At 40.2% G+C, this 13,599-nt stretch overlaps 1 protein-coding gene across 1 annotated transcript in view; it reads left to right on the top strand.

The window, feature by feature from the left end:
• The window catches only part of LOC103803981 (RNA-binding motif, single-stranded-interacting protein 3), a 341,464-nt gene that overhangs the window by 108,232 nt on the left and 219,633 nt on the right, over positions 1-13,599 (top strand). The gene's annotated exons all lie outside the window — the stretch shown is intronic.

Here is a 13,599-nt window from a genome sequence, read left to right as displayed (position 1 = left end):
ACTCTTTAAAATTAAATATATGAACTGCTTGGCCAGTTTTTCTGTCTGTAGCTCAACAGTCTTCTAGCCTCAGCTCTCTGATTTTCAGTTCACTCAGAATATGGACAGAATGGGTTCCTGCAGAAATCCCTACAAATTTACCCTGTAAACACAGCCTCTGTGCTAATGAAAAGAACTGACACTGCCCTTGAAGCGCAGTCATAGGCAGTGTGCTTAGTGCACTGCATATGAGGTTTCCAATAAACCGTGTTAGCTTCAATTGCAGTTTTGACTGGTGACTTCAGCGTCATTATGTGTAAGCAAGAGATGATCACAGTCTTGCATATGTGTTTAGACTGACCATGGTTCCTCTACAATTTGTGTGCGGGACAATGGATTGGACTGTATTTGGTTTAACTACCAAGAGTAACAGGAAAAGATGCAATTTTACAAAGAAGGTGAGGAAATCACATTTACCCGAGGCGTTTATTACCCAGCACAAAGTAGCACAAATGATAATTCTTGAAGATTTTTTCTTCTCAGGAAGATGCTAGGAATACTTAGAGGCGTAAGCCTCAGACCCATTTGTCTTCTTACAAAGCATATTGGAAAAGAAATGCAACTGTTTGGTATATGCACCGTCTTGCTTGTAATCTGAATCTATCAGTAGCAGACTTAATTTTGGGATTTGAAAGCTTTCGGTTCTTTGCAAGATGTGTAGAGTGAAAATATCTGTCCTCTGAATATGCATGTGTATATGGGCTGCTAAAGCAAGCTGTATTAGATAGAAGTAATACATAGTATTACTCAAGTAATACTTTCTTGAGCTCATTATGTATAATTCTACTGAGTCTAAATCTGTTTGCTGTACCAGACTTACTATTTTGAATAGCCCTTCTTTATTTTTCTCAATATTGCTCATAACTTTTTTTCTGAGATTCAGTAAAAAGGTGAACAGCAAGAAAGACACATTTAGATATATATATAATAACTAGGTGAATTTTGGTAGGCCTCTGTTTTATTTTCATGCAGTGGTATATAAAGGATTTGCTTAAAATTTAAACTATACAAAGATGAAGTACTCAACACAGAGAAAGGACATTCAGGAATCCTCACAGCAAACACAGTGACACCTAGAAAACATAGTAGTACTTTCTAGGGACTTGCAGAAAACATATTTTGCCTCATTGTAATAGCAAGCAGTGATCCCTTTCTCATTTCCTACAAAAAAAATGCTAAATTTCCAAAAAATTATATTCAGTGATAGAGAGAAGGTCCTGAAAAAGTATATTTGATTTGTTGATTTTACAATTAATCGATCCAATAACTATTTCTGGAGTAGCTGTATTTTGAGTAGAATGTTATCAGCATTAAGGAAGCTTAACAGACCACATGCTGTGTTTGCGTCGTGCTTGCTACTTTCTGATGAAGGTTTCTCTCTCTAAAACATTAACATGGAAAGGTTTGGGTAAGCTAGAGGAGTTTCTGCTTGGTAGGGTATACTTGATAAAAGCAGACACTGTGCAAGGTAGGGCTTACTGTAGCACTGGCTTAAAATATTCAACCTGTAGTATTCTGGGAAAAATTTCCAAACTGGTAACTGTGTCATATTTTCTCTCAAAACACAATTTGTTTTCTATAAACAAAGAGCAGCTTTTGCATAGGTAGTTGAAAGTACAAAGGGGTTTCTTGGCAAATCATTAATCTTGCTTATAATTCCTAGTCAGCATTGTAGTTCTTTTCCGTAAATTAGAAGAGGAAGGTTAGCCAAACATCTCGTGTTTCCTGTGGCAGGGAGCAAGAAGTGCTGATTGTAAGGGGCAAGGGACCCCATCTGAAACTTGTATTAATGTTTAATACCTTATGAATTACTCAGTAGTGAAGAAGGGAAGGGCAGGGACACATGAGGAGGAAAAAAAGAATCAACTTTTTTTGCTTAATTAGAAAGATGGAGGACAGGCTTAACTCCTCCCCTGCTTCCATGTTTTAAATGGCTTTTCTTCTGCTTGTCAGTAAATATGTGAATGCCCATGTTTCCCTCATGCTTTGTTTCTTGTGAGCATGTTTGCACTCACACATGTCAATCCTAAAGTGAGCAGACCTGGTCTAATTGGGCATTCATACTGGGGACTGGCAGGACCACAAGGAGTGATGCTCTGGCCCAATCTAGAGGACATCTTCTATAAAGGTCACCACTGAAAAAGGCAGTTGAATTCTCTCCTCCTCCTTGAGAATGTTCATCTGATTATTGTTTTCTCGGGGGCATGTTCGTGTCACCAAGGTGAGCTCATGATATGGTGTGGAAGCTGAGGGACCTTCCAAAAGAGGATTCTCATTCCTCCCTGTGTCTGTTATTTTATTCATTCAGAGGGAGTGTCTGAGTTTTCCCAGTGTGACAGTACAGTCAGGGAAGGAGTAGATTGCTAATGTCCCTGCACTGTGTATTCAGGGGCAGGCTGCTTGCTCATGGGCTCAGAGCAGGTACAGAGTAACCGCTGGGGTCCTCGCACCCTGGTGCCCTTCAAGGATAACATATGTGGAGGACTGGACTTTCATGTCCCTATGTCCTCTCTGTTTTACTTCTGTAGATTGTTCCTAACTTTTCACAACAGAGAGCTCTTAATTAGGCTTCTTCTAAGGACTCTGAGTCCGACTCTCCTGCTCATGAAGAACTCTTTAGGTAAGTCTAGTGTGGGGTGCTCTTCTGTTCTGTGTTTTAACACAGCTTGCCAGCTCAGAGATTTCGCACACTGGTGTGACAAATCCTTTTCTTTGTATGTATCGCAGGACTATTACTCTTACAAAGTGCTTTAAATGTATTAAGAAATAAAAGCACAAGGCAAAATGCTTGTCCAAGAGAGCTTGCACAGTGCTGGTGCTTGTGGATTAAATATGTGCAGCATGCAGCTATACTGCATTAGCAGCTTTTAATACTGAAGCATCCAGCCTTCTGTGATAAAGGCTGGCGTATTGCCTGCTTCCTTACATGTTTCTGGATAGAGCATAATGATATTGAGGATATGACCAAGAAAGCATGCAGCTCCAAACAATCATGCTGTTGCTTTGCATGCCAAGCAATATGGTGTTCTTGACATGAGGTCTTTCCCCACCTTTATCTGCCCTATTTAGATTGAAACCTATTTTGGGTGCTTCCTTATGTTTTATTTTTAAACTGTCTGACAAAGCCCAATGCTTAACTACCATATTAGAAAAAAATTAAAAGCATCAATTACTCTCAAAAGATAATTGGCATTATACTGAAAACTACATAATGCAAATTTTACAGTATTGCTTGGACATTTTAATACACTATACAAAACTCTTTTTCAGGGAAAAAAAAAGGTAAAAAGTACTACTGCCTTCTGGACAGTAGCACGATGACATTCCTGTACAGCAAATTTTCCCAAACTCCTCATTCTGTTTAAACGCCTGTGGAAAGATGCATGCTCTATGGGGACTGCAAAACAATACCCCCAAAATTCCTGAAAGCATGGAAGGACAGCTTTTGTATAAAAGCAGGCATGCTAATCATCTTATTCCCTTGCTAACCTTCTCAAGGGCCACTAAAGTTGCAATCCTCCATCCCCAGTTTGAAAACTGCTGCTCTCCAGGCTAGGGATTAGTTCTAGCTTTCTGGTACACAAAGTACAGGTACTATTCATCTTTAGTTCTTATGTAATATAGAAACCTCATTGCATGAAGATAAGTATAAAGACAATGATTGTTGACAGAGGAGTTAGTATTCTAAATTATGGTAATAGAAACATAAAAGGCAGAAAAACATGAACGTGCGATAGAGGGGAAATTAGACCTTCATAAACAGTATTTGCATACAGCTCAGATTGTTGTGGGTTTTTTTATGTTCACATAGTTCTTGAATTCACTTTCCCATTTTATTCTGTTTAGTTCTTTGGTTAGTTTTCTGTTTAAATTTTAAGTCAAAGCATGTGAAGAAGGACCAGATGGTTATACAATTGGGATTGGTGGCAGAGAGGGAGTCAATGATTTTATAGTATGAACAAACCAGGTTCTAGCTGTTTGATCTCAGCAATCTTTTCCTAGATTGGAAAACCCTCTATTAAATTTCTGTTTCCCATATGGGCACTCACAGGCTGAGATCAAGTCACCTTTAAACCATCTCTTTGATGAGTTAAATAAATTGATCATCTTGCATCTCACACTGTGAAGCAAATGCTTTGATTTTTTTCATCATTCTTCTTGCTTTTCACCATGCAACCACTCTAGTTTTTCCAAGTCCTCACTGCAGAAGTGAGAACTTGGACCTCACAGTTCCTATATTGCAAGCACTAGAGCCAAAGTGTTGTACTTACTCATCCTGTATCCCCCTTCATCACATTAGCCCCTTGAAGCAGTGCTACACTAAGAATTCATGTTCTTGTCATTTAGCATGACCTCGAGACTCTGTCAGAGGCACAGCTCAGGGTTGAGCTCACCACCTACAAAAAATGCTATTTCTTATTCCTAGATGAAAGCCTATATGCTTTTAAACAGGACATTGTTTGGTTATGTTGATGCATGAGAGAGCACGCTCATGTCAGCTTTTAAATCAGTGTGATCTGGAGCTCTGGTGAGAATAAATAGTTTTGCTATTTTCACTGAAACCAAGGAATGACTGTATATCTGGAAAAAGAGAAAAAGACTTTAAGATGTAAGTGAAATGGGAAAAGGATCATGCATAGGATTGTTCTTTTTAAACCAATCCAGTAATTCTAATAGCCTAATTTGAAATATTACTTTCAAAAGTCAGAGTTTTGGCATTATTTAAGATGGTTGTTTTGCATTCCCATGTTTATATAACAGACCTCATGTAACTGAGTATAGAGAGGGGGGAAGAAAATCCTTTGATCCTTCAGCAAAATGTTTTTATGTAAGTAGCCTTCTCATGGTGAGCTCTGGAAGTCTGGACAGATCATTGTCCATCTGTTTTTACAACTTTCTGTGATCACCATCCAGCAAATGCTGTTTAATCTACAGAGAATAAACACTTCCAGAGTTGACAATGTGCTTCCCAGGTGCCGAGGGGGAGGGTCACACAGCCAGGCCCTTTGCTGAAATGTAGGAAAACAGTCATCCAGAGAAAACAAATATCCACAGAGACTTTAGGGAAGAATCCCATCTCTTTCATTTTCCTTTCTCTTTAGAAACCAGAGACTCTTTTGGAAGGAAATTAAAAGGTACTGGTAACTTGTCTTGTGCTCGATGGACTAATGCAGAAGAAGGAGGAGATGCCAACAAACTTTAGAATCGGTAGCTCTTTTTTTAAGATTAAAGGAGTGCGAAGGAAATGCGTAATGTTTGTTCAGAAGGCTAATGAAACAAATTCCTATAAATGTGTTTCCATTTGGAGCACTGTTGATTGCTGGAAGAGGGATTGGAGGCCCAGCACTGCAGCGTGGAAACGAGCCGCTGTGTCTGGATCATGTCATGGCAAGGAGGCTTTAGTAGCTGAGGCACTGCCCTCATTCGTGCTGTAACTTAACATCCTCTCCAAAATGTTATGCAGCTAGCAGACAATCAGCCCTCATTACTGTTCATCCCAAGGACTGTGCCTGTCTAGGCTACATTCAGATTAGAAATTCTGTACTGTTTTTCTCACCCCAAGATAAGCTTGCAGGGCTTAGGCTCCGTGGCACAGGATGTAAGTATCGTACATATGTTTTTATGTTATGGTAACAAAAAGGCATATGCTGCTGTCACTGGTGCTGTTCTAACTATAGCATTGGTAGCTTCTTTGTATCTCACTCTCAACTGTATGCTTTTGTGCCTTTGAGAGTGTTTGTACTTCTATTCACAGGATTTTCCTTCATGGAAATCCAAAGGGCATTATAGAAATGATACACCAAACTTCCTGTGCTGTAATACCCTGCTTCAAGTACTCTGCGCTTTGAAATGCCCAGAATATCCAGGATTCTTTCCGTATCTTTCTTAACAGTTCTTCACTCTGAAGTATACAAGACTCTGTACTCCCCAAAATGTTCAGGATACCTCAGCTCCAGCTCCAGGCCTCTTCTGGGATGTTTTTTTTTTTTTTTTTTTTGTGTCGCTCTCAGTAAGTGGTTAGTGAGACAGATAGTATGTGTATGAACCTAATTTTGGGACCAAACTAACTTCCCTGACATCCTTCCAACAAGTACATAACCTGTGTGTGGCAGGGTTTCAGAAAGGGGAACAGGAGAGGGAATGAAGCAATTTGGCTTCTTGGCTTCTTCTTTGTGAGCTTTTTGGAATGAGTGTGACAGGGCTCTACTCTTGATCAGTCCCCAAGTGCATAAAAATAAATCTTGTCCAAATACATGCCTTTCTCTAGCTGCAGTGGTTTCAAAAGTAAGTTGCCCTCTGAGCTGGGATTCTTTCTATGTTTTCTCGTCCCATATTTAAGGCTTGGCGGTTTTAAAATGTAAGTAAATGTTTCCCATCTTTGCCTCTAATCCACAAATATCACATATCATCTAAGCTGCTGAAATTAATCAGTGTAGTGAAGAAACCACATACACACCCCAACTGGCCTCCTTGTGTGGCTGGACTAGGCCAACAGCACTGCCTGCCAGCAGTAGCCATCATTTGCCAAACGTGAGTCTACTGGATGAGCAGCAGTAGGTTCATGAAGTATTCTGCCACTACAGGTCAAGCAATTGAATATGAATATTGGCAGGATCACATTGCAAGGGTGTTATTTAATAGAGCTGTTCCTTCTTAGAAAATGATTTTTAAAATGGACTGTGGAACTAGCTCAGGACTGAAGGGTCTCGTGTCTGACTGAAAGGCTGTATAAACTAGCAGCAGTCAATGCAAGATGTAGAAGCTTGGTGAGCTCCATCCCCTGAACATGGCTGAGTCTGGACAAGAAAAGTCATACAAATTCCTTGCCACCTGTGAAGACCAAACAACTGAGGTTTATTGGGATTTGGTTTGCTAATCAAAGTGGGAGACATAACATGTTTATCATGACTTAGATTACTTCAAATAGGATCAGCTGTTTCCATCTTGCTAATTATCTATAGTAAGGAAGGCTAATGAAAATTTAAGAACAATTTCTCCTGCCATTTTGTTACCCATATGTATTTTTCTAGCCTGTCATGATTTTCTGTTAATCTATTAACAACTATGTAGCTTAAAACTAGTAATGAACAAAGATAATTTGTGGATTACATCACTTCAGAACAGACCTCTGAGGTTTAACTGCGAGACCAAAGTCACAAGGCACTGGTTTTGACACAAGGTGTTTTATCATCAGCAGAGCTAAAGCTCAGTTTTTCTTTGAAAGCTGGGAGATGCCTGCTGAGAACTGGTTTGTGTCAGGTTGATCTTACCAGCAAGAGACATTGTGAGCAAAGATCTTTAAAAGGGGTGCTGATGACACACTTATTTATTTACCTATCTGTTACTGATGGTAGTTCGATACATAACCTCCTTGCAGAACCTCATTGTAGAACCTCAACTACTATGTCTTGTCAATGCATACTAGATTTAATATCTAAATACATACATATGTTGTGTATATATACACACAGAGCTCTAAAAAGAGAGAGGAGTATTTAACCATTTTTACTAGATAATTTAAAATGGTAAAATTCTTGCCAGAATTCAGGGCTCTGGCATGTATGATACGTTGTCCCAAAAGTATCTAAAGCATGGCACATAGTACTGATCATAGAAACAATATCTACATCTGTTACTTCAGAATTTGGTCTTTCCCTCTGGGCTGCCAGGTCATGGATGGCACAGTGGATAGTTCTGACCCCAAGGTGACATAGCCTACTGAACTCAAATTTGGGACAGCGTGGGTGCTCTTCCATGCTTTATTGCTGGTCTACTGTGTGGTGCTAGTCAAGTCATTTCTTCTCACCATCTTTGTTACTCCCTCTAGCTTTTTTCATTTTGATGCTTGTTGCTTTCAGCCATTTTCTTACTTTCTGTCCATGCTGAACATAGCTCAGAGCAGCACTGTTCTTGGCTTCAGATACTGTAGCATAAATATTAGTGAGAAGAAAGAGTGAAGCACTTTTCTCTGGTTGTTACTCAGTGCTGTTTCTATTGCACTGTAGGGGATACTGTGGTCAGGTTGACTTGAAATTTGGAAAAAGATAGAAGGAAAAAGGGCTTTTCTCAAAGTGATCTCCTCCACTCCCTCAGGATGGTGTAGATCCTATTGTTGGGAGGATGGACATTAGATTCCTGTGTGTGATGGAGCTGGTGGTTCTGCTGGTAATACACCTGCTTAAGTGCTTTTTGCTGGATCACAGCCTGAACAAATTGTGAATTCCTTATCCTCTCATATCTACATTACTGCGTGCTTCAGAGCTGTAGCAAGGAATTTAAGTGTCCAGGATAACACCTTGTACTTGGCAGCTCTGTGGCTCCCCCAGCGTGGTCTCCAGAGTGTCAGCACCTGGGATGGGGGAGGCTCAGGAAGCAAGTACCAGCCACAAGGCAAGCTGCTGCAGCCCACCTGTGTGGTTGCCTGGCTCCTGGCCCCACTGCCACCACTCTTGTGCTGCTCCCCCCTCTATCTTCATTTGAAGATAATGGTCATTTAAAAGGGACTTGCTCCCTATGTGGAAAGGTTTGAGCAATCGCCAGAGGCCAACTAACGGGATATTCCCCCCACCCAGTTTGGATGCTTCTCCTGTCGCTGGTCCTATCTTCCCCCTGAAGGTTTTCCTGCCCTTCCCCAGGCCATGCTTCTGTCAGCATCAAAAACTGTCAATCTGCTTGTATGCAGTCCTTGCTTCTGACGTTTTACATGGCATGATCTTATTTATTTAGACTGGTCCCAAATCCACCGTTACAGTTGATCCATTTATACAGCAGCCCCATAACTCCTATAGTTTTGACAGTAAGCCCTTGTAGGTATGTCTACCTCCAGGAAAGCCTTTGAGATGATTGAAATGTAATTAAAAAGTGAAGACCAGATGTTTCTTCTCAGATTATGTTTTCAAGATCACAACATTCCTTTCAAAAGGGAGGAGAGAAAAGAGAAACAAGAGAAAACCTCTACTGCTCTGCTTTAACAAGGGAATTTCCTGAAGAATATACACAAAAATCTGGATTTTGTTAATTCTGGGTTTTTTTTCCTTTCCTCACTGAAGTCTGTAAGCGGCTTGAAATGGTAATAAAACAAAGTGGACTTTCCGTTCCATTGTGCAAAGCCAGCAGATTTGTTTTTCCCCAGTGCACCTGCTTTGTTGCTTAGACGTTCCAGAGGAGCAACATCTATTTTTTTTATTTATTTATTTTCTGGAACAGTGCTTTACTAGTATTTTTTTTCCTGTAATTTACCACAATGAAAATGTTTTCTTGGATATACTTTTGAAAATCCTTCATTCCATTCTGTGAAGGCAAATAGCGATGTGGAGTTGTTGGGGGAGAAAACCCACATAGATCAAAAGTAAAAGAGAATGTTTGAATAGGTGCAAATCCTTTATAGTAAAATGCAAAACTTTGATATAATTATGGCATGGCATTGGCAAATTAGACAAGATATGCTTCTGCCATCCTTAAATAAGCTTACACCAACGGAATGATTACTTGATAGGTTGAGGTTTCTTCTAAGTGTTTAATTTTATGCTGTAGTCTGTGTATTATGTTGTCTTTGTACAGTCCTTGACAAGAAAACGTCCTGTCAAAAAAGAGGTTTTTTTTCCCAGGAGTATATGATGATGCTTTGTGTCTTGTAGACAGCAAAAATGTGGGTAAACTTTACAGGTATTTGCTTACTATCTTTATAAAAGGTTAGGTACAGATGTGTTATTTATCTTACCAATTTAAGCTGACTTTTAAAATTTAAGTACTACTAAATGTCCTATGAAACAGTTCAGGACATAATAAATATACTTTATGTCCAAGGAATATGTTTTTCATTGCTCTAGGCAGCCTGCACATTTGACATGACCATGCAAGAAGATCTTGCTTAATGGTAACTAGGACTATATTGCTATAGGTTTTCTTTCAAAGTAGGACCTTTTTTTTTCAAGGTTTTGGCACTTTTCAGAACATATTAGTTGTAAAAACTATTATGTCCTCATTAATGAAACCAGATTTGGTCATTCCATTATTCATTTTTTTTTATAAAAGGAAATGATTAACCATTTCAGTATCATGCTGCCAGAAGAGTATAAAATACTTGAGTAAGTTTTGTCTGAAAGTAGCACAAGTGCTCCCACAGAAACCATAAAGGAATTTTTAGCAACTGGGTCAGTGTGGTATTTTCTTAAATTGATTCTCCCAAGCATTCAGCATTTCTGTCCAGACCTGGGTACAGTAGGAGACAGTCAGCCTTTCTGTGCTTAACTGGACTCAGTGAGGACTGAAAGCTGTTACTGTATGCTACTTTCGTGGACATTGCTGCTCAGAATGATGCTGGAGTGACACAAGGGGACCAAAATGATTTCTGATTCTGAACTCCTCATTCACTTACTTCATCTTTAGATCAGCGTAGTCCTGATATATTCATTAAGAGAGTGATGAATGGGTCAGGTATGGACTAAAAGGGAGTAGGTCTGGGGAGACAAATAGTGCTTCAGAGCTGACATCCACACTGTGCATTTCAGTGAGGTTTTCTCTCATACCTCATCAGGTCCTGGAGGCAGTATGCTTGGTAGTGGTGGAAATACATCAAATGGAGTCCTGAACCGAACTTCTGGGTAAATTTAATCTGAAAAGATCTGAGTTCCCTGTGCTTCATGACTGCTCTGTGATATGAACCAGCGCATGTCAAGTGGGAATAATTAGGAAATTTGCATAAAATACATATTCCTGATTCACACTGAAATGCAAATGCAGATGCAACCTCAGTGAGATTTGTGCCTGTTTATACTCAGGCTACTTTGCACCTCTTGAAAAATGTGAAGGAAACAAGTGAGAGTAGATTAGGCCATTGGAATAATTGCACACTGGGTAAGTGAGAATCGAGGCTAGTAATTGCCTTAATTTATGTTGTAAATAACTTCATACAGCCATTATCAAAAAAAGAGCTTAATAGAGCAAGAAATACTGGATTGTCTTTTGCCTGTATTGTTATCTGTTCATAACAGTGCAGACTCTGGTTTTAGTTATGTGAGCCCTTGAGCCTTTGGAAGAAAACTCCTCAATATAGAACATTGAAGCATGTACTGTCTAGAATAACAGTTTTCTAAAAGTAAGGAGCAGAAAAAATGTGCAGTGCCTGCTATCATGTCTCTTCAAATAAGAGTCTGGGCTGAGGAGCCACAGAGTTCAAAGCATGGTGTGGTACAGCCTGAGCTAAGGCACGAAGTGCTCACATTGAGTAGGATTGCAGGCTTGAGGACTCAGGCATGTGGAGGATTTAATATACATTTACCAAAGGATTGCTGTAAGGGTTTTGTACCTTACATTTTAAGGATTTGGGGAGTTTTTTAAAGATGGGTATGTCCAGGTAACTCAGAGGTGAGATCACGAAGTGTAGTGAGGTGACCTGTGTGGCAGAGAAGTAGGCAGAGTTAAGATGTCTTTTTCCTCTGGCCTCTTTTCTTAAGTAGACTACGTTCTTTTGCAGATTGTAGCTATTTATAAGAGATTTTCATCTGAACTGTCTCTCCTTGGATTTGCTATTGCGGCAGTCCCCTGGCTCCAAAAAATCGTGCTCTAATCAACCTCATTGACACCTCTATAATTAAATGGGGAGACAGGAGGCTGAAGAAGTGGAAAAGATGATAAAGTAAAAAGGAGGCCTTCAAAACAGAGCTCAGAAGTCTCTGGAGCCACTCCTGACAAAAGATTGGCAAATCCTGAGTTCTCAGGATTTAAAAATGGGGGGAAAAAAAAAAAATCCTGAGTTCTCAGGATTTAAAAATGGGGAAAAAAAAACCAAAAACTGGATATTTGTTTGTTTTATAATGATTGGGTGCTACGTCTGTTCCTCCCCTGATATTTTTATATCAGTGTTGTAGATTACCATGGTGGAGAGTATTGCTGTAGACCTTCATGTCATCTGGAGCTTCACTGTGCTATCTTAGAATGTAAAATATTTTGAAACGTGCAAAACCAATCTGAACCTCCTCTCTCTTAACTCTGGTTGTTTCTGCTCTACCTCCTTATCTCTGTCAGCTTGTTCCTTCCTCCACAGCTTCCTTGAATGCCAGATGCTAAAATACCTGCTATATAAATGTTGATTATGGATTGGAAAAGAAATGTTTTGCAGAGTTGAGGGAGAGGAGAAGGGGTGTCCTTTGTTAAATTTCTGGCTGTTTTGAGAAATAACCAGTCCCAGATGCCTAATAGAAAAAAGCTGAGAGCTTACAAATTGTCTTAGGAGCCAATGGTTTCACTCTACGTGACAGTGCTGGTGCATGTGTGTGTTTTCAGCCTTCTAGATGTCTTAACCCTGCAGCAAGAAACCTAAAATAAATCAGAGGTGTAAGAAGATACCTATCTGCCTTTGCACTGATACCTTAATTATTTGTAGTAGATCACTCAGAAGGAGGTTCAGGAGTCCTTTTTGTACAGAACATGTTGGGTGGTAAGGGACAAAGGGTGTCGCAGGAGGACTGGTGGTTACAGGTCCTCCTGTGGTGCTGCTGATAGAGCCCATGGTGATGCTGTGACTTGTCTCTTGCTTTCCTCGAGACTGCAGTGCCCTGCGGAAGCTAGGACAGCCACATCTCCCTTTCCTACATCACTGCACAGGAAATGTGCTTCCAGTGGGGCTGCACATAGGACAGCAGCTCTGCTTCATGGCAGCTATTGTGGCTTCACAATACTATACTGCTGCCATATGGAAAAACAGGATTGTGTTTGACTGTCTGGCCTGATTTGGGTTTTTTTGCCCTTTTTGGTTTTCAATGCTTTTGCTGCAAATTGGAGAAGGCTTCAGCAGCTCTCCTATGAGCATGCTGCCAGAGAAGGGCATAGGTGCACGTATATGCAAGATGCTGCCAGGACTGCATGACTTTCCCACTCTGCTCCTGAGGAATTTGTAGGTGCAACTCCAGCTATTTATAACAGCTATTTGTAGTGTAGCTCTATAGCCTATCTGCCTGGGCCAAGGTTGCTGACTTCATTTGGCCATGCTGGACCATGTTTGTTCCTCTCACCCAAAGTCTGATGAAACTTGTTTGCATGACTATGTAGGCACTATCTTCCTATCATTACCTGAAATTTGATATAGGTATTTAGGACAAGAGGATTTGTTCTGTAATTTTAAAATCAGGATTTCAATAGTCTGTGCTACAGGTTGACATCTGTCACCTCCTGATTTTTCCAAGTATCCTTTCCAGTCTTCAGTATCTTGGTCTTGGGACCGGGTTGTGCAATATTTCCGTCTTTGATTTGAGTACCCTGAGAAGAAACTTGTGTTGGTTATTATCTCAGGAGGTCTAGTTTGGACTCAGCACCTGCAGCTCTCTGCCCTATGGGAGCAACATAAACAGTGACCATCATAAATGGTAAAAACCTTGCTTAAACCCCAAGAAGTATTCTCTAAGTACCGAAACACTGAAGAAAGTGAAGATCTAAACAAAAAGTATGTTCCTATGCCTGCTCCTTTAAGTTTTAGGAGAAGGCCAGATTCCTTCAGACTTTCTGTGGTCTTGGCCATGTGTAGTCTTGAACAGCACCTGAAAATGGCTTCCTGCTTCTGTC

This window comes from Acanthisitta chloris, unplaced genomic scaffold (assembly GCF_000695815.1).
Source record: "Acanthisitta chloris isolate BGI_N310 unplaced genomic scaffold, ASM69581v1 scaffold1876, whole genome shotgun sequence".
Classification (NCBI taxonomy): domain Eukaryota; kingdom Metazoa; phylum Chordata; class Aves; order Passeriformes; family Acanthisittidae; genus Acanthisitta; species Acanthisitta chloris.
Note: the sequence above shows the minus strand (reverse complement) of the source record. Positions and strands in the feature narration are given on the sequence as shown.